Genomic DNA, 21,120 nt, shown 5'->3' on the forward strand with positions numbered 1-21,120 from the left:
CGTGAAACAGACCAGAAAGCAAATTAAAAAGCCATTCAAATTCTTTAGCTGAAAATGTGGGATGGTTAAGAAGTGGCATCTTCTTCGACACATCTGCTTTGTGTATATTTTTGTTCAGTTAGATTTGCCTGAAAAGACATTTTACTCCCATAAGCAGTGAAAAAACTGACACAGGTTAATGAGAAGAAAACAGATCCTCCTTGAGCTCATTCAGCTCAATGGAAGGGGGCCAAGGTGTATCTGTTTCAGTGAGGACAGCAGGTTTGGACAGATGCTAAGGAGACCATCATCTTAATGATACATGAACATGAAAGTTTCAACTATCTAATCTCATTGGAGCTTGTGGAGCTGGCTGTGGATGTTAGGAGGGAACAATATAGTTGTACTTACATGTTTGAGCTGGAAATCAGAAATAGACAATAAATACAGGATCCCACACTGCCATTTTTAGTGTCATTTTTCAGAGAAGAACTGCACTTTAACAAGGTTTAAACTGCAGTTTGAATGTTTTCACAAGTGCTTTGCAGTGTTGCCACTTTGCCTTTGGGAATTAGTTAAGATGTGCTTTGCAAAGCATGGAATCATAGGACAAGGCAGTAAACCCTGTAATAAACACTTGTCCATGCTACAACCAAGTTGTTCTCAGCAGTGTTTAAAAGAACCAAGTTTGTGATTACATGCCATAACAGGGAAGGGACGCAGCCTGAATTTGTTTTTTAAAAGTTAAGTCCCTTTAATTATTCATTATTTGTAACATAGTTTACCAGATGTAATAAGAAAAGAAACTAAAAATAAATCAGGGTTTCTTCTTTCGCTAACAAACCTAAAGTGGTGGATACAGGCATTAAGTAGTTCCATGTTACAGGAATATGACTAGCTTGTTTTAAAAATCATTAGGTAAAAGTGATGCAGGAACAGTCCTGTAGTTAACAGAAATGGTTCATTGCAACTTGTAACAGTACACAAAACTGGAGAAAAAGGATCACTTTCACTGGGCAGACTTAAAGTTACTGATACCACATTGCTTTCAATTTGTAATGACGTGCTTTTGGTAGGACATCAGCTTATTGATTCAGTAGTAGTCATATTTCCAGACAGGTATTTATCTTTCCCTGGTTTTTATCCTCACTATTTGTATTGCTGTCCTGGATGTTATGATTGTTATAAATCTATTTTTGTTCCCATGCATCATTATAATCACCAGGTCTATAAATGGCTTTGCTCTTTCAGCCTGTCTACTATCTGGAAAAACTCACAAGTCCCGACCAGTGAGTTGGTGCTGGCAGGTGAACGCTGTGTAGCTGAGTCATCTCAATATATCAGTGTGATGTTTTTTGAGCAACAAACAGTGGGAAGACTGTGGCTTCAGGTTTGGGACTCAAAGTTCACCACACGTTGCATTTAGAGAACACTCAGAGCTTCGTCATTAACAGATTTCTGTCAAACTAAGGGGAAGAGGGATCTCAAAAGGATCGATTGCCTCTGAAAGCAAACATGTTAGTAGCTGCAAGAATGAAACAAGCTGGCATTCTACCATGCTGTTACAGCAGTCCCTTAGAAATTAATCTCTCTGTTTAAATTGTAAGAGCTGATGATCTAAACTATCCAGGGAAAACTTTGAAAATGGAGGCTTAAGGAAACCCGTTAATCTGTAGACAGTGTGGTGGTGCAGGTAGCAGGAAAGTACATTTCAGATTTTGCTGAAGGTATTTCCCCATCCCATTTCTCTCATATAATCAGAAACCCTGGGGAAGAGATTTCACGCCAACACATACTGAAGGAAGAGAAAAGGTATTTAGCTAATAGTGTTGTCAAAAGAAAACTTATACCTAAGTGGCTACCTTTGTTTTAACTGCGTGGCTTGTTTTATCTTGTAAATGGTTTTGCCTCATTTTTTTGATTGAGACCTTGGCTTATTTTGCAAATCTGAGGCAGATACAAGGTGCTAATATACCATAAGGAAAACCTCACTTGTCAAACTACGTGTCCAGAGAGGGAAAGACGGAGCTTGTCCTATCAAAACAGAACTTGATTTGGATTCAAGGATTTGAAGGCTGCAATGGAGGAACTGAAAAATTAGTCACCGAATGTATGAAGTTACCAGCCATAAACAATTAATTACAAAGATCTCCTCCAACTTCAAAATGAAGGCGGCCATATATATTCTTTGCTGTTCGGGCTTGCCTACCTAGCGAATTAAGTCAGCTTGTGAATCTGAAAAGTGTTGGTTTCCTATGTGGACACCCCGAGCTTGCAGATAACATTATCTTCTCTAGTCCCCTTTCCAAGTGGATTCATACCACATCACTCATCTGGATTTGTGAATTTTTGAGGCTGTGTAAGCAACCTGGACCAGGTAGGATCAGACTCCTACCTTTCAGATATCTATAGTCGAGAGTAAGCTCTTTACCTCTGTATGGGGGCCACCAAACTGCTGCACTGTAAATTTGCACCCCAGCCTGCTTCCCAGTCACTCCGGCCTACAGGCAAACAACCTTGAGTATAAGGGATGCTGGAGGGCTGGGAACTGAGAAATGGCCGTTTCATTCAGTCATTCCTGCCTTGGCCTTTTCTGGCCTTGAATTTCTTCCTAACTTCATCTCTGTGGCTTCTTGCAATGATTCCAGTCCTTCAAGCACTCAGTAAGCTTTAAGGTCTTCTGATAAAACCCAGTCGTAAGCCCCAACCATTTGATAAGAAAGAATTCGTTGTTCCGAGAATCAACATTTCCAGTTAACACCAGTACTCCAAAAGAGACAGCGCATACTTTACCGAAAGCTACGGAAACTGGAACTGAAACAAGACAAGCTTTAGCCAGTAAGATTTTCTGGCTAACAGGTTTTTCTTTTTTGTCTCTACTAATTTGCTTGCTACTCTGTAATTGAAGGTCACTGGTTAAGGAAAACGGTCCCGTTAGCTCATGAGGAGCGGCTGTAATTTCATTGCTTTCAGTCTGACTTCATTGTGTATATTTGGGTGGTATTAACATAGCACCAATTTTCCCTCCTTCTGGCTTTCCACATACACAAGGATGTCAGGCCAGCAACGATGCTGTGCTCGGCCTTCAATGAATTTTGCATGGACATCTGAGGGTTTTTCGCTACATGCTCTGAATTTAAATCTCTCAAACACTGGGTTCGCTCAACTGTGAACCAGCTATTGGCTTGTGCAGCTTGATGGACAGCCTGTATCATTTACACCCAAACGGTTTCACTACCTGTGGATTGCTAGGCTCTCCCCTTCCAACCAGGAAAGTAGTTAAAGGCAGCTATGGTCTATGAGAAGAAGCTGACTGCTCCTTGGGACAGGACCTTGGCTGCTTCTTGTGGCACTAAACCTCTACAGTACAGCATGAGATTTTGAACGCTGAGGAATCTGAAACACGGGTGAGATAAGAGACAGAACCTCAAGTGTAAACTTTACTGATCTTGGAGAGAAAAAGCGCTGTGGGGGAGTGCTGCCTTTTAAGGAAATCAACCAAATTAAGAATACTGGGTACAAAAGGAGTATCTTCCAGCTGCAAATATCAAGCAATCTGTATGTCAGTCCTGTGAGGTATGTAGATAAAATTACAAATCCAGTAATTTCAGACACACATAGCCCTGCTTTTTCCCTTATTTTTAAAAAGTTTCTGACCTTGCCCTCTGGCATATCAGTACCATGCTCCTTTGAACTTCTCCAACAGCCTCTCCTTTTCCTATTGAATTGAGTTAAAGCATCTTGTCCACACCTTTGAGAGATCCATGGTCCTTTCCATTCCTAATTATCTTCATGTTTCTTTGCACGTGGCTTGTTTCCTTCACCAGGCCACTGAGGCTGGACTCAGCTTGCCCATTTTCCCCCAACCATCTCTGTGTCTTCTTCAGTACTGTCCTCTGTTCATAGGTCACCCTTCTTGAATGAAGTTTGGAGACTTTCTAGTCCATCCACCCTCTCTGGGAGCAACCCACTGCCTGTGAGAGATGAGTGTCTGAGGGGCAGGCCAGGCTAGTATAAAAAAAGATTTTTTTAAAGTCTATGTAATATATGTGCGTAGGCATATTATAAAAATTGGATGCACTTCTCTGCTGTCTACTTGCTGTGCTTTTAAAAACTTTTTAAAGTTTCTTAAGAAAATATGCTGCCGTCCTCGGACTTTGTGCAGCACCACCCACAAAAAGCCCCACTTATGACTACACACAGAAACAATCACAATAAAGTAACAAAATCAATAATGAACACCCGATGTTTCCTCCCCAAAACGGCTATCAGAATTTATTTGAAATTCCTTGTACAATGTCAGCTCTTCAGTTTCTGGCTTCAAAGGAAGTGCAGTGGTGCAAGCCAAGAAAAAAAGGAGGGACCTTCATGAAGTAACACAGAGGGAATATGCAATTTGTGGATGATGGCAAAAGTCACTCAGAAAGCTTGCCACGTCCCTGCAGAAATAGCACACACTCATGCACTAAATGCTCTGAAGCACCTTTTAGGTACTTTTGCTTATGCCAGACTTCAGGCATAATAAAGCTTTTGTCCTTTTCTTGGCAAAGAAGGTTGAAAACCAAAAAAAAAAAGAGGGGGGAGAAGGTGGAAGGAATTTCAGCCTCCTCAGGAGATGCATTCCAGCCGGCGTGGACTGTGCTACATCCTCCCTGGATGCTCCAGCACATTCCTTTGTTCCCTCTGACCAGACATTTTCTTTTGTTTAGTCCATCAGAGCCCTGCAAAGTATGTTTTACCTCTTCAGCAATGTGGAGTGCGTTGCACAGCCCTTGTCTCCTAGCTCTGAAGTTTCCCCAGATTTACCATTTTTATCACATGCTGCTCTTTACTCACTGTGTTAAAAGAACTATTAATTATTGTTATTAATTTCTCTTATTCAGCACTGACAAGTGAGCTAAATTAAGCTTTGGTGGAAGCCAAACTAACTGTCGACTTCATGCATATTTATTCTCCATCACCATACGCACAGCAGGGTGGCACCCTGAGAGCAACAACACAAATTCCAGCGCCGCACCCAGCAGGGACCAGGGGGCCTTTAAAGAGATTGCTCAGAGACAAGTGATTATTGTTCACAGGGGAATGCTGTTGATTTAAAGATTTTGCATCTACCGTACTGTGCCTCAGTTAGAACCGTGGGTTTGCTGTATTTCATGCAATGTGAATTCTAAACATTGGATGTTTGACTTCTCTGTGTGTATGTGTGCGTGCAAGGTGCACCTCTTCCCTGAATCCACCTTTATTCAGCCTTCTAAAAAATTCTAAGGTTTGCTCTCAGCTTTCTTCTAAGCTTGTCTGCTCCCAGTGTTTGGGGGATTTTGCTTTTGATGCTTCCCCTCAACTTTCTAGCCTCTGCTCTCTTTCTTTTGCACGGAAATCTCCATATACATTCATATTTCTAGAGAAGCTAGAATTCTTCTGGCCTGCTATCTGAGTAAGCACCACAGCTTTGTACTGTGAGATGAGTTTGCGTATCACCACGTTCCTTATGAATCAGGATCCGAGAATATCACTACTAGGAGAAATATTAAGGAAGGAGCCCACAGTCAATGGTGGTGGGCTTGTCTCAGTGAAAAACAAATTAAAGGCTCCTCCCTCAAAGCTATTAATAAGAAGCAGATATCTTTCTAGCAGAAGCAAAGCAGAACTTGCTTGATAAAGCCATGTGTTGCAGGTGATCCTGCCCGCTTGATCATTCATGAAATTTTGCAATGAACGTTCCTGCAGCTACGATTCGGGGCTCGGGGAGCCAGAAGCACGGCTCCTTGACTAGGTCTGCTCTTGGACTGGCTTAGCACTCAAGAGTCTGGGGAAGAAAAAAATAAAAAGAGAGGAAGTGAAGGCTGACCCTATTAAAAAGGATTAACGCAGCAGAGATGAACATACTTTTTTCCTATGGAGATATTGCAAGCAAGAAAGAATAATAATAATAATTGTAAAGTGCTCTTTCAGTTAAAGAATTCAGTGCTGCTACTTTAAATGGCTGATGCTGACTGCACAAGGCAAGTTAACAGCGCTGATTTGTTGTGAGAACTTCTCTCTAAAATGTAAAAACCTTTCTTATCAGAGAAAGCCTTTCCCTTCTCTGCGCCTGCCATCTTTTCTCATATTGCTATAAAAAGGCTAACAGTAAACGTCAATGAAAATGACGGCAATGTGGAAATACATAGAAACTGCTCCTCTGTTGTTTTTTTTTTTCTTCCCTGTGAATTCTTTTAAGTAATTTTGATCTGCATCCAGAGCAGTTTATGGAGGCACAAAACAGTGCATGTGGAACAGCAGGCAAGAATGTGGAGTGAATACTAATGCGCTCAAACACCCTCCCCCAAGCTCTCTAAGCCTGAAAAATCCTTCTGCAGCATAACTACCAGTTCCTGTAGGGCTTGCTTGTATCCTCACGGAGGAAAGTCCTTTAGCATTTAATAGAAAATTATTATCTTTTCATACGCTTTTTGAGCTGTTAGGATTTAATACAAAATTATATTCTTGCCATATTGTAGTTTGGGGAAAAAAAAAAAAAAACCTTACAGACTATCACGAATGAATTCTAAAAGGTTTTAAGAGTGGATTTTGCAGACGAATAATACTTTTTTATAGGACCTTCCTTATTACCTCTTGTTAAATACAATGGGATTTCTTCACAATAGCAGAATCTTGAACTAAATAGATTTTTTACAGATAAATTTACCAGGACAAATTTTGGCCCTTTAGTGCAGGAGGAGAACAGAAAGGGGCCACCTGTGAAAAACAGAAGAAAATTGACTTTTTTGAGAAAATAAAAAATTGACTTTTTTTTCACCGCAAATATAATAGCAGTTCTGGAGGCCTAAATACTTAGATTATTTAAACCTATTCTGCACAAAATGCCGCAAAAGGCCTTTATTTTTCCTCTCATTTCAAAGGTCTCGTTGCAATCTGACATACAACCCGGAGATGACAGCTGAAGTCCGTGAGGTGCACAGGACAAAGTTTGGGGCCACACTGGTATCAGAACATATTTTTTTTTCACTAAACCATTAATTTTGTGAAAGGGACCGTGTGATGTCTGGCCTGCAATAGCAGAAGACTGCAATCAGTGAGTTTCCTTTTCTGCTCCCTCCGCCTCATACTTCTCGTAAATTGGGGTTCGTTTTTCCTCTCATTCCACCTATAAAATGATTTTATGTGTTCAGAGTGGAAATACACTTGGGTAGCCACCCAGAAGGACAGATGTAAAATTTCAGCAGAAGTATGCATTGGATGCCTCTCTTCTGTATAGACGCGAGCAACTCCGAGGACAAAGCGGCTGCTGTTCCTGCTCATACGCGGAGTCTGCAGTTGAAAAGGGATGAAAAGCATCACAGTTCCATAACTAAACGCAGAAAATTTACTATTTGTAAACCTTGCGTGTGGGTGGCATTGGGCTGTTTGCAAATGTTTGCTAAATTGAATGTTCGGCCTTGTGCCCACTGGGACTGGGACTGCCTGGGAGTATGGACGTAAAAGGAGAAGGCAGAAATTGCACATTACTTCCCCAAGGCCATTTCTCCACAAAAGGATGGGTAGCCCAGTGTGAGGTTCTTGAAAGAGCTGACTTCAGTTCTCTGCTGTGGCACCGCCTCGCCCACGCGCTCCCAGCAAGACATCTACAGTGATCTCCAAGTTATTTTGGCTCTGCAAGCAGAGATGGGATCTGACTATCTTGCAAGATGGAGGCTGTCGTTTATTTTTTGCCTTGTTTTTTTATTCTGTTTGCATAAAAAGCCATAAACTGGGATTGCTAACAGATTAATACCTCAAATTGAGATGCAGTTGGATTCTCCAGTGAGAAGAGCTATATAGTTACCTTGGGTAGGTAACTAAGAAGTGGTGCTGACAGGCCTTGGCATTTAGCGCGCTGACTGTGACAATGGAAAGATTTATTCAAAACTACTGCGTCAATTAGAGTCCGTATTTTATTTCACTCCAATACGCTTCTTGGTGTTTTGCTTTGTAGCTTACTTAGCAAAATAAGCTCCCTGTTGAATACATCAGCTGACTGTTAAAATGAGTCAAAACCCACGGCCTTCCACAACAGCGTTGCACATAAAAAAAAGAAAAGCAAACTAAAGCCAGACAGGCAGACGAGAAGGGATGGCGAAGGAGATTCATCAGCCACTCTGGCAGCGGCAAAAGCCAGACAGTGATGGTTATCTCCCCATCTCCCCCCTCCCTGCCATGCAGCGGTAGGGGCTGGATTCAACGAGAAGGGGAGAGTGAAACCGTCTGTTTGGAGCAGAACCCAGATCAAGGACCTCTGAGCACTCTTGAGTGGATTTCCATTGCCCTACAGTGACGAGCTGGGTTTTTTCCACTCCTTATCTCTGTCTCCACATCTTCAAGCAGCCTTGCTGCCTTTCCCTCATCTCACCCCTCCCTCCCCAACTTTACCCCATCTTCCATCCAAAAAGGAAGAGGCATAAAGCTATTATGTTGTTTGCTGCTACTACTATATTCGTTTTCCTTGCAGGTTGTGACATTTCTTTTGGGGCTTGTCTTGACTATTTGCATCTTATACTTCCCTGTTTTACACTACTTAGAGTGGGGCTGTGGCCTTTTGATGTTACCGGAATAAATAAGATCAAGACAAAGTCAAGCATGAGACAGCGGCATCCCACACACCAATTAAGAGCAGCAGACACTATCTTAGACATCAAGTCAAAACTTTGGTGAGACTCAAATCATGTGCGGGTCCCACACACACCAGCTAGTTTCATTGTATGCCAAGCCCTCGTTCCTGAGATATGTAAGCACACGTCCAACTCTTCAGTGTGTCAGTAGCCCACTGCTTTGAATAGGGTTACTCACACTGTGAAGCATCTTCCTGAACTGGAGCTTCAGTATTAAGTTGAACAGCAGAGAAAAAACCTTTTAAGATCTGTTGAAAAAAGTGCTAATTCAAACCCCATGTAAAATGTGGGCTAGTCTGAACCAGCTACATTATTTCTCAAAAAAAAATATACAGCTGGCTTGGCAAAGCTCATCTGTTATTGAATTCATTTTTATACTGCAAGTTACGGGAAATTAAATAATACCTCACATTTTTCTTTGTTATGGAAACAATGTGAAAATATTTCAAGTTAACAAATGCTAACACCCTTAAGTAGTCTTCAAAACATAACTAGAAAATTAACATTTTTCCTTATGATGGTCCTAATTAAAAATCACAGATAGGCACAACTTCTTTCGCACTGAAACAATGGGAAACCTTTTTAAGTAGTGCATATCAAAGAAAGAAAACGCAAGTGAAATGTAAAGGTAGGTAGGTTTCTGATCAAATAACATTTTTGTTTCTTTTATTGTCGACCCTTCTGGAGATCCTTCGCTTTCTCACATGCTGGATGGTTGCCTGGGGCATGTCACTCTTTCTGAATTGTGTACGTTTGCGCACCATTGCATTTGTCCCAATGACTTTTCTGTGAAACCACAGCTTGTGGTACCTCCTAAGGGTATTCACAGTGAAAACTTTGTGCATCATTTTAGGGGTGTTGAAATGACTGAAATACAGTGAATAAGAGACATACAGGAATTTCCCTCACCAGCAGGAGATGAAGTAAACAAATAAGAAAATACCATTTCATCACAAACCCACGGAGGTCGGAGTTGGGTCACCATGTAAAGCAGTATAGAAAGAAGAGCTTGGTTTCCATGTTCATTAAATACTCCTCTCTGCTGAAACTGCAAGCAAGAATGCTAATTAGCACTTGCCACTCTACCTTGGAACAACATTGTGAGATGTCTAAATATTCATCTGGCTAAAAAACTGTAGTTTCTTGCGACCTAAGTTATTTCTGAAGCAATTATTTGGAGGTAAACAATTCTGCGTCCCCTTTTCAAAACCTCTCTCTCCATCTTAAGCTGTTCTAATTTTGCCAAAAATGCACAATTAATTCTTCTAAAAAATGCAATCTTTTATTGCTACAATAATGTCTAGCACGTTGCTCAAAGGATCACATGACAGCTTAAAATTTTGCACTGAAACTCTGAGCTGACTTCAAAGATCATGTGGAAGTACATCTTGTTTTGTCTGTAAAATCACTCCCTGAAAACTTAAGGTGGTGTTCCACTGATTAATTATGAACAGTATAAAAAAAAAAAGTTTGGCCTATCTTGTCAGCACACGTATAGCATCAACTTCTCTTTTATGCCATGCAGTTCACAGAACACCGCTCTGCCACCTCAGTATTGAACCCAGCAGCTTTCGTCCACTTTTTCCAAAGAGACATCTACTCTGTATTCAAAGAAGTGGAGAATACACCAGTATTCTTGGTATTTTGTTCCAATGGTTAACCACCACCAAAATTATTTCCTGACTGTTTATTTTCAGTATCTTCTGATTTAAATTATGCAGACAGTTCTTCCTGATGTCATTTTGAACAACTGAAGCCTTAGTCCAACACCTATTTAAATCAAGGGAAACATTCCTATTGATTACAAAGAATATTGAACCAAGCTCTGAATTATATATAACACTTCTCTGTGGTTTATGAGATGAATGTTAAAGAAAGTGTCTCTTAATTTTCCAGCAGAAAGAGAATATAAATGATAGAGAGAATGCTGCCCTCTCATGGTTTTATGGATGAATGTGTTCTCATAATATATTAAAAATACAAAAATAATATTTTTAGGCTGCTACATGCTGATCTGCTCTCTTTTACCTATTGCACTGAAAGGCAAATTTGCAACAGGCATCGCTTTCTGCCACGATAAATGACATAAAAGCACTGAAAACACAGCCCATTAATGGCAGACGTGGAGGTAATGAAGCACAAGGAGAAAGGGTGAAGCAAGAGACAAGTTTAGGATCACTGTTTTCCAAACAGCTTTGTAAGCTGAAGCTGGCTGGGATGCAGCTGGGTACTCATTTTGTTCCCCCTTCCTGAAATTGGAACCTCGTATGTTCCCGGCATGAGGACTCATCCATTCTCCAGGTGAACTGTTTCACACACCATGCTTCTCCTGCTGGAGAAGTCCTGAGCAGGAGGTACAGGAAGAACTTTCCTAGTTTAAGAGCAAGTCAGTTCAGCCGTGTGTACCCAAATTACTGGAATCTTTTTCCCCTCCAAATGAGTAATCTCCTGTGCATGTATAAAGGAACAGAAATAGGTACAAAGTGACTGCAAGCTTCCTACACATCCTTGGTAGCTGTTGAGCAGTATGGAACGTATCCAGCCTACCCAACATATCCAGCGTATGCAAAGCCCAGGGCAGCTACAAAACTAACCACAAGACCAGAGCTGCTGTTGGTCTTCCGTGCCCTCCATGTGCACTCTCTGCCCCATTGATAATTTGACCTTTATTATCTTCATGACCAATTGAAATTTCACAATGGAAAGCATGACATCAAAGGAGAAGACCCCATGTCATGATCTCCCTGGAAAAGGATTCCTGCAGCCTATTCAAAGAAGCCGCCTATTTTTTGGTAAGAACTGGTTATCATACCGTATAACCTCAGACCATGAGTTCAGTCATGTCCCACATTCTGCGGAGTCCTTCATGTGCAAAACCATGAAAGAAACCACATCAAGATGTGCAGACCATTGAAATCTTCAAGTAAGCATCACCCACATTTATCTATCACTTCCTTACTAGGAATAACAACATTCTATCTTGACTAACTACTAAACTATGTTAAATTGGAAAAAAAAAAAGAAGCATGAAATAACTAGTTATATTTAAACAATTCATAGGCCAGAATATACCATTAGGTCATGTAGCCTTGTCTCCTGCATAACATGAGTCCTTATATTTCACCTAATTACTGCCAACAATTTAGATTTGACTATAGCATAATCCTCCAGGAAAGCACTGGTGTGAAGATGTTGAGAATTTCCCTCTCCCTTTGGCAGTTTGTGAAGGTTAAATCTCTCTCATTCTTAAGTGCTTGAATATTTCTCCTTCACTTCTCACTGGAAGATATCTGTCTGTCTTTCAGTCAGCATTTTATAACCCCACTGACAAAGTATATCTTAATTTTACAGATGGATCTTCCCAACAGGTGTTACTCAAAGGATTTTTATTTTAATGGAGACTTTAAAAAAAAAATAAATAATGGCTTTGGCTCCACAATGGTATTTCTTAATAGTTAGAGGTGTAGTCATGACAACCTAATGTAAAATAAGCTTTATTTCCGATGGGGGGTGGTAACTCCTCAAGTTATTGCACTGAAAGGGGAACTTCACCCTTAGCACATTGTGAATGATACAACTTACCCATTTTGTCAAAACAGGACTGGGAAATTTCAGTCTGGTAATACTAAGGCTAAAACCCAAATCTGAGTATTCAACACATTTCAAAGTACTTTATTTTGGGGTAGGTTATAATGCTGTGGTGGGATGAACGGCAGCAGACTAATTCTGGTTTCCAGTTGGTCTCGGGGAGGAAAACCTTCTGTCACTTCTATCCCAGTGAACCAGATGCATCCCTCTGAGCGCAGACTGGATTTTACCACTCTTGAGTGTCCTGGAGAAAGTGAGAGTCCAGGCTTCCCCAGTCACTCATCTCTCTCTCTCTCTCTGGTGCCAACATTGTACGTTATGCTAAGCAACTTTAAAATGTCAGAATAAAGGTAGAATAAAAATACACTGTAAATATTTTTTCTCCTCCATTTCTCTGTAACAGTTTTCTGGGCTTCAGGAGTCAACTCACACATAAAACCATATTCAAAAGATCACTTGAACATATCCCTGTGTCCCTTCCCAAACCAATTGCATCAGAAAAGAAACAGGACAAGAAAAGCTTATGACTCTTAATATTGCTGTGTAGACCAAAGCAGGGTAAATATCTTCTTGGTACATGTCTGCACAAGAAGAAGATTCAGACTGGCTAAGCAAGTTTACCTCTTTAATCCCTCTCAAAAGACTCATGCGGAGTAGGTGTCTGGCAAAGTTATCAGGTAAGGCCCACTTTGGGAAAGACGAGAGACCTCGAATTTCCATTCTATGAAGAGATCTGATGGTGGTAAATAGAAAGATGCACCTGCAGAAAATCCACAGATCCAAAGGGAAATATTCCCAGATTTGCATCCTCTCTGACACGTATGATGGTGTAAGAGGCTTGTGACTCATTCAGACACGCGGCTTGCTAACAAGGCTATCTTGTTACCCACGTACTCTCGGTTGAAATTACAAATGTTTCCCTAATAGAGGGTTACACTGAAATATGACCAGTTTGCATTTCTCGTACTACACTGAAAATGCATATAAGCAATGATGCAAGTTAAATAATGTTTGTCAAAAACTACCCTGGCATTTTGATTCACCCAGTCTGCTGGTAAATGTTCTTTCTTCCTCTCCACAGCTATGCTAAATACAGCATGGCACATTTTATATATTCGGGCTTGGAAAGCATTTAATTCTTTACATCTTCAGAGTCTTAACCAGAAATATACCTTGCCAAATATCTATATTTATGCCAGTGGCTAAACCTAATGTCACGGGGAACAGCTTCAGAAGGCCGTGCCATCCTAGCACATGATATGCAAGTTCTGCAGCCTGAAGCTTTAGAGAAGTGGCTTACGGGCCATATTACGGACTCTCCAACTTCCAGCGCTAGGTGTAGCCAGGCACAACTGCTGCTACCAAAACCCAAGCTGATAAGGAGAATAAAAGATGTTGCTCCGGAACACAGTTGCAGTTAGTATTGTCTCAGGCCAATAAAATTTTGAGTCTGTTGCTGTAGAGGAAGCTGAGATACCCCTGAAGGGGCTGAGGGGTTGATGCCACAGAGGCATCCACCACTGTACACAAACATAACCTCTGAGCTAAAGTGAATGAAGAATGGGAAATGGCATTTACTCGTAGTTATCTTTGGGTGCACTGAGCCCCACTTTTCCCTCACTCTTGAGCACAGTGAGGTGCCAGAGAGCGTGCGGTGGAGACTGCCCGCCAGTTGTACTAGACTCAGGTGCTCTCACTCTATTTCAGAGTTGCTGCTCTTCTCTGTGAAAATCTGTTTACTAAAATAGCTGTACTGCTGAAACAGCTCCAGAGCTACAAAACAGAGACTTAACCATCTCGTTTACACATGTTTTGTATTATCTGTGCCTTAGGCTTGTTTTTTTACCCATACCTCATCCTGCCTTATTAGTATGGATAAAGGAGATGATGACTACAGAGATTACAAGATTTTTATTCAGAATCCCTCAAGGGTCATTTTGAGCATTTTTGTAGCTATTTATCTACTCAAAACAGAAACCAAATGGACAAATGAAAGAGAGAGGAATGCAGCATTATGCAAAGAAAGGAACGAAAGAACAGGGATGACGTAGTCTGGAGAAGGGAGAAAGTCTCCTAAAAAAGTGAAAAGTAACAGCAAAATTAGCTGTTCCCTACCCATGTTGAGCACAGAAGAGGAAGAGATCAAGTAAAATGACAGCAAGAGAGATGTAGGCTGGACTCTGGAAAAATACTTTCTGCTTGGAAGAGAGTTAAATACTGGAAGAGACTGTGTGGAGAAGCTATGGCTTCAGTGTCATTAGGGTTGTGTGAGGAGAGGTTAGATAAACCTTTGTCAGCAACAGCTGATTTTATCTGGAGACAGCAGAAGGTCTCCACTGGCTTCTCAGGGTCCTTTCTAGGGAACAGCAGCAGTCCTGAACAAACTCCGTCAACTTCTGCTCCCCATCAACTGACGCTGAAATCACAAGAGCTGCAGTAGGTGTGAAAGCCTCAGGAAAGAACCAGGCAACATTTCCGAAAGGTTTAGGGAGAGCCTTTCCAAGTACACCTGAAGACTTTAGGCCTATTATACCCACTGCCACCACACTGGGAGAGAGGGTTAGCAGAGGTGGAGGGATGAAGTCATGTGGTTAGAGGACATTTGCTATTGGATGTTTACACCAGCAGACAGGAAACCAAATTAACAAACTCTTGGCAGAGTTACCAGGGGAGAGCTTTTTATTTATCATTTATATAGACGTATTGCTGTTTTCTCCTGCTAAGCCTGTGTACCTTATCCTCCCAATGCAGTTCCACCAGTCTCCTATAAATTCTTGTACTTGGTGGCAAAGATGTGTTGTGTGTTAGGGGCACATCAGGAGGGCACACAGTCTGGGGATGTTGGTTTCAAAAGGAAATCCACCCAGGAGCTATTTAAACCCGTCCCTTGTTTTTGCCAGTAACACCAGGAAGAAGGCTTGCACACAGAAAATTACTTTCTCCTAATACTGGCCTGAGGCCTTTTTCAGAAAACAGAAGAAAAATCTCTCCTGGTAGAGCTTCTTTTCCTGTCTCCCTGACAGTGCTTGTGTACGAGGTATAAGAAGCAGCAAGTAGGTGCAGAATAGGTTTGAAATGCTTGATTAGATACAGGGGAAGTGGCAAAGCTCAGATTTTCAAGGAGCTTAAAGCGCAGGGCTGAGTTTGGGGTCTGTTCTCTATATGAACTTCATGAAGTTCAACAAGGCCAAGTGCAGGGTCCTGCACCTAGGTTGGATCAACCCCCAGTATCAATATGGGCTGGGGGATGAAGGGACTGAGAGTAGTCCTGCTGAGGACTTGGGGGCACTGGTGGACGAAAATCTGGACTTGAGCCAACAATGTGCATTCACAGCCCAGAGAGACAACCATATCCTGGGCTGCATCAAAAGAAGCGTGGCCAGCAGGTTGAGGGAGGTGATTCTGCCCTTCTATTGCGCTCTTGTGAGACCCCACCTGGAGTACTGCGTGCAGCTCTGGATTCCTCAGCACAAGAAAGACATGGACCTGTTGGAGCAGGTCCAGAGGAGGGCCACAAAAGTGATCAGAGGTCTGCAGCACTGATGAAGACAGGCTGAGAGAGTTGGGGTTGTTCAGCCTGAAGAATAGACAGCTTCAGGGAGACCTTATTGTGGCCTTTCAGTACCTAAAGGGGACTTATAAGAAAGATGGAGACAGACTTTTTAGCTGGGCCTGTAAAGGGGTAATGGTTTTAAACTAAAAGAGGGTAGATTTAGATTATATAAGGATGAAATGTTTTACAATGAGGGTTTCCCAGAGAGGTGGTAGATGCCCCATCCCTGGAAACATTCAAGGTCAGGTTGGACGGGGCTCTGAGCAACCTGATCTAGTTGAAAATGTCCCTGCAGGGGAAGTTGGACTAGATGACCTTTAAAGGTCCCTTCCAACCCAAACTATTCTATGATTCTATCACTATTCTAAGAAAGTGGGGGAAGCATTCATGACAACCAGGTGAGGAAGAGCAAGGCAATACACCTGTGGACTCTTATCACTATAAAATTAATGTGCTTAAATCCTCTGAGCAGCTTTGCAATGGCAGGGGAGCATCTTCTAATAGACCCTTTGTTCAGGGGAGGCCTTGAGAGGCTGAGAGAAACCCAGATGCACATCTGGAACAACAATCTTTTCCCTGGCTACAGCAATCCTTCTGGGGAATCAGGAAGCAAGTTCAAGCATGGTTGAGGCTCTTAAATACACCACAGTGCTTTTACCTAAGCAAGGCACATCCTCTGCCCATCCCACCGGCAGTATCAGGTACTAAATTTCCCAGCAATCATTTAGTGTCTGTCATTCTTAGCACACAATTTTTCTAGTGGACCTTTTCATCCTTTCTGAGTACTTTAAGGTAAGACTCAGCCTTTTGTTGCAGTCAGACGTCCCTTCCAACCATTTCTAGGATTCATCTCATGTGCGCTGCAGACGTGCTGTAGGCTCTGCTCCAAATTGTGTTTCAAGGACCATTTGTTTTAGTAATTTCTGGGTTAGTCTGTAACCTCCCAGCACAGCCTAGTCCAGGCACTTGCTCTCCCAACACAAAAGCGTATCACTGTGCCAAAACACTGTCTTCTCCACCCCTTCTCTCCTGGGTGAACTCACTGTCCCCAAATCATTTAATCTTCCCACTTGGCTGTGGGTTAGCAGCAGCCTCTTCCAATGAAACTAAAGCCACTGGCAACCAAAGCTTCATTCCTGGGAGAAACACCAAGAACAGTCCATCCGTCTGTTTCTTGATCATTTGAGGCTGTTTCTACCAAACAGTCAGAGACAGGAGATAGAAGGAAATGTGTTCTTCTGTCACAGGAAATTCAGGGGACAGGCTTGAGGAGAGGGGAAGTAACTCAAGAAGGGAAACAATAAAACATAAAATAAATGAAATGAAATGAAATGAAAAATAAAATAAAATAAAATAAAATAAAATAAAATAAAATAAAATAAAATAAAATCAGATGTTCAATGCCAGAATCTGAGTGGCATTTATGAGCGCACAGGAAAATACTTTGCGTCCATGTGGCCTCAATGTTTTGTGAGTGCAATAAAGCTAAAATGGATTCAGTCCGATCTCGAAAATTCTGCCACAGCATGTTATTGCTAATTCTTGAAGATTAAAGCCGCCTCTGGCTCTCCCTCAGTGGCCCAGTACGTATTGCAGGCTGCCAGAAAATAAACAAGCAGTATTAATTGCCCTCTGTGGTGGTGTTTCTTCCAAGAATGGCTGGCAGTATCGCTGTAGCCATTGCAAGTTCTCGCCAATAGCCACAACTAAGAATTGGACGGGTAATTGTGGCCCCTTTTTTCTGGTTTACTACATTTGCCACAGTTCTAGCGCACCACAATGAATTTGGTACTAAAGATATTAAGACTGCATATAAAATATTTCTCTTCAGGCATTCATTAGCTACAAGTATTGAACAAGGTATCCCAAGGTTAAATTTCACCAGTAACGGTCAGGGATTTAAATTCATGAAACAGTGGAATTCACGCTGGAATCACAACAGCCTTCTCCTTTCCTGTGCAAAGTTTTGACTGATGACAGGGTTTTCCAGTAAAGAAACTTAATGGACCTTCAGTCTTTCCAGTTGAAGACTCTCTTAATTGTGAATCAACTCAGCTGCATTCCATGGAACTGGAGAGACAAATAAATGAAAATGATGCATTCCACTGCATTTTAAGAGATGTGGTGTGTTGTTTTTTTCCTTTTTGTTTGTTTGTGTTTGTGGTTTTTTTTAATCAGTGCAGTTACCAGCTCAGAGACAAGTTCTCAGCCTTCTCAGTGTTCTTCATAATATATACCTTACAGGAAAACCCTAAGTGTGGTCTTGGATTCAGACTTTTTTATGCTTGTACTCTTTCCAATACTCAGGGGAAACGGGGCATTTCCAGAGCTCCTTCAATATTTATATTTTAGAGGTAATAACTGGTGTGTGAGATCATTGCACACACCCAGCCTTTTCACTTTGAGACTATTTGTGTAAGTTATAATAAAGACAACATGTTTTGCAAACTGCATTGTTTCCAGGTGCAACGATTATAATTGTTCACACTGTGGTTAGTACTTTACACATGTTTTCTCTGATCTTTAGAAAAAGTGGCAAGAGGATGCATTAGGTGGTGTGGAATATCGACATAATTTTCTGATGACAGAAGAAGGAAGGCTTGCGAATGAGATCTGACAGTTCTGAGAAATTATGTGGATAGAAGGGAGAATATGGATCAGAGTATTGAATTTCCATTGCATCCTATTTAAAATGTAAGGAAGAAAAAAGAAACTGCTGAGACACGTAAGCTGTTAATCATTGCCAACTACAGCACATGCAAAAACATTTGATTAGAAAAAAGGTGCAGCGTTTCTCCAATGTCACCAATAAACTTGAGTAAATAACTCAGTGTGCAGTATACTCAAGAAGGTAGTGTTCAGCAGGCTCTGTAAGAATGAACAGCGTTACATTATTGTATTTCAATTAGGAGATACCTGTATATTCTGGGAAAACGGTAATCAGGCCCTGTCCCATGAAATTTCAGCCTAATGATATTTAATAGCTGCCCGAGGGGGACAACAGGGGATGACAGACACTGCAGATCTGATCAGCTCGTTTCCTAGTCCTCAGGCTCTGGTTTTGGCTGTGCTAGTTTCTTGTCATTACCACTGGAGCTAGGATTCGAGCCGAGGGAATTTCTGGAATTCAATGTTCATGGGTTACGTACACTCTTTGCTTTTCAGTAGTATGTCCTTTTCCTGATTCATGGCTTGAGACCAGTGGTCTAAGTAAAGAGAGAGGAGAAAAAGGAGGGTGTCATTCCAGCCTCAGCAGTAGCCACTTCCTTGTGCAAACACGGCAAGGCAACGGCTCCCAGCTCTGACTATATTCCTCTCACAGCTGAGCATATTCTGGCTTTGGAGAAGACAATGGAGATCCAGCCCACTGGACATCACTGGCAAGACCACAGAGGCACTGCTTTGCTCAGCCATACTCTGCTTCTGTGCAGAGCAGCCCACCTGGCTGAAGCCCCACAGGCAGTCAGGGAGCAGTCTGGAAGCCTTTGATGGCCATACCATGCCTTCAAACAGTGGCAGCTCCTATGGACCTGGAGCACTGCTTGGAAAGAGAATTCACTGCAGGACTGGCAAGAGGATATCTGCAGCAGCAACTGCTTTAAGCATTTACTTATAAGGAGGGAAGCCACAGACTTCTTTGCAGCTGGAGTCTTCTCCAATAGGATGTCCTAAGTCAGAGGAAATGGTGTCTGGTTCCTATTCGATCGATTCTCAAACTCCTTCAAGATTTTAAAGTTACCTAAAATTTTCTGCTGTGAACAGTTAGGTTCTTGTACAGATGTTCACCCTTTCCCTTTTCCCACTAATTTTTGTGGCTAAACCTTTGCTTAGAAGAGCAGGCAACCATAAGATCTGTTACAAGTCCTCTCTTGTCTACGTTGTTGGTCATAATGGAGTCAATAGATATTGGCAGATGCTCAGATGCCCCAAGGCTCTTCTTCTGTTAGAAGAATTTTAGGTTTTTCCCTTTTCCTTCCCAGTGATACAATGGTTATATTATGGGACCAGGAACCAAAGGTTTCTTCCTGCAACATTTTCTCTGTATGACCTTGGGGAATGCAAGGAAGTGCTGAAGAGTGGCTGGAAAGCTGCTTGGCAGAAAAGGACCTGGGGGTGCTGGTGGACGGCCAGCTTAACATGAGCCAGCAGTGTGCCCAGGTGGCCAAGAAGGCCAACAGCATTCTGGCTTGTATCAGGAATAGCATGTCCAGCAGGAGCAGGGAGGTGATCGTGCCTCTGTACTCGGCACTGGTGAGGCCTCACCTCGAGTACTGTGTTCAGTTCTGGGCCCCTCTGTACAAGAGGGACATGGAAGTGCTGGAGCGTGTCCAGAGGAGAGCTACCAGGCTGGTGAGGGGTCTGGAGACCAGGTCATATGAGGAGAGGCTGAGGGAGCTGGGCATGTTTAGCTTGGAGAAGAGGAGGCTGAGGGGAGACCTCATTGCCCTCTACAACTACCTGAAAGGTGGCTGTAGAGAGGTGGGTGTTGGCCTCTTCTCCCAGGTGAATAATGACAGGACCAGAGGAAATGGTCTGAAGCTGCGGCAGGGGAGGTTTAGGTTAGATATTAGGAAGAATTATTTTACTGAAAGAGTGGTCAGGCACTGGAACAGCCTGCCCAGGGAGCGGGTTGAGTCACCATCCCTAGAGGCGTTTAAGAAACGTCTAGATGTGGCACTTCAGGGCATGCTCTAGTGGCAGAGATTGTAGGTTGTTTGGTTGGACTCAATGATCTCAAAGGTCCTTTCCAACCATGAAGATTCTGTGATTCTGTGTGTCGCCAAATAACTCTGCCTTTACTACTGGGGAAAAAAACCCAAAGACAAATCCAAACCTTCCTTCTCCCAGATTTAATTAAATTAGGCAAAGGAGGACTTTATTCAGGTTCTTATAAGGTCAAGAAAGACTTTTGGTTGGCCTGGTTTGGGAATGGAGTTAAAGGAATTAAAGTAGAATGCTGCTGTGGGGAATTTTAAAAGGTTAAAATTTTAATATATTTATTTTAAAATCATAAAGGTATACACAGGCTCAAATACACAGTGTCTAGCAAGAAATTCTTATGGTTTAAAAAGCAAAACCTTTGAACTAAACCCAAATCTCCTGCAGCAAAAGTGAGAAGAATTTTTGTGTTCAGCAAAGGAAATACCTTGTGCATTTTTCCTTAGTGGAAGCAGCACAAAGAACAATTCGTACCGAACTGAAGCTTTGTGGTGTCTCAACTTTGTTTAAAACACTTTGGAGAGTCCAACTTTACGCTGTCTGGTAAAAAATCTATTTTTTCAATCATTTAGCTGACAGTGTGGTCTCCTTTGAAGGACGCAGAGCAGCCAGAACAGTCAAAGAACAATTGCC

The sequence above is a fragment of the Larus michahellis genome, chromosome 2, assembly GCF_964199755.1.
Source record: "Larus michahellis chromosome 2, bLarMic1.1, whole genome shotgun sequence".
NCBI classification, from domain to species: Eukaryota; Metazoa; Chordata; class Aves; order Charadriiformes; family Laridae; genus Larus; species Larus michahellis.